A 330-nucleotide genomic window follows, 5' to 3' on the forward strand; every position below is an offset into this window, starting at 1 on the left:
TTACCAAGCTCTGACTAGCTCCCTAGGTAAGTTGGTCTGGTTATTTCCTTTGGGAACGGGACTCCCTCACACACATTTTTAGACTCAATCTGGGAGTTAGAATCCGCATCTCAGATCCCCCCGTCACTCAGGCAGCGCGTCCTTTTCTTCCGTTGGCCCTGGAGGACTTGCTCCTGGAAGACTGGGAAGCATGCCCTTCTTCCCAGGGACTGTCCTGGCGCAGAACAAGGAACGGAATACCCCTCACAGCCACCTCTGGGTATTCAGTTCAGTTCAGTTCAGTCGCTCAGTCGTGTCCGACTCTTTGTGACCCCATGAACCGCAGCACGC

Source organism: Bison bison, unplaced genomic scaffold (genome assembly GCF_000754665.1).
Source record: "Bison bison bison isolate TAMUID 2011002044 unplaced genomic scaffold, Bison_UMD1.0 scf7180017864522, whole genome shotgun sequence".
NCBI lineage: Eukaryota > Metazoa > Chordata > Mammalia > Artiodactyla > Bovidae > Bison > Bison bison.